Raw genomic sequence first — 704 nt, 5'->3', positions numbered from 1 at the left:
TTTGGCATGTGTGACTTGAAGTGGGTGCGAAGTGACACACAAGTGTTCGTGAGTGAGATTTGACAGTGCCATCATGCTCATGTTTCGTTTTTGGAAAGTGGAACATTCTCAGTTGTAGCTTCGAATTGATGTCTTCGTTCCTGTGTCCCGACATGTACATGATATGCCTAGTTTCAAAACCCGACTCGTTTAGAGATTGCATCGCAGTGGCGCGCAAAACTTAGAAAAAACACTATGTGTTGTGTACGTCATACTACAATGCCGTTTTTGAATGCGCGTTACTGCTAATGGTTGGCATGAACTGACTGTATTTTGTTTTTGAAATCGCTTTTGTTAAATACCAAAATTCCATTGGAATTATATACTCTTTTCGGATCGGCAAAATAGATTTTTTTTTTTTTTTTTTTTTTTTTTTTTTTTTTTTGTAGCTGTGGGATTTTGAATTCACCATAGGAGAAGCCATGTGTTTAGGGAAGTGACGTCACGTATCAGCATGCGCGCGCATCTGGTAGGCAGAAGTCTATCATAATGGACATTAGTAACAAAGCGAACTAGCGTCTAGCGTGAATAGCAAAGAGAATGGCCAAAACGTGCTTAACTTACCGCTTGTAGCACGGGAGCGCTATTCTACATAGCTCCTGTATGGAGGAGATACATGTACTCTTTCCACCCATAAAATTTGACGATTTACCGAGTTCAAAACT

Source organism: Gigantopelta aegis, unplaced genomic scaffold, assembly GCF_016097555.1.
Source record: "Gigantopelta aegis isolate Gae_Host unplaced genomic scaffold, Gae_host_genome ctg8599_pilon_pilon:::debris, whole genome shotgun sequence".
NCBI classification, from domain to species: domain Eukaryota; kingdom Metazoa; phylum Mollusca; class Gastropoda; order Neomphalida; family Peltospiridae; genus Gigantopelta; species Gigantopelta aegis.
This window is presented reverse-complemented; position numbering follows the sequence as displayed.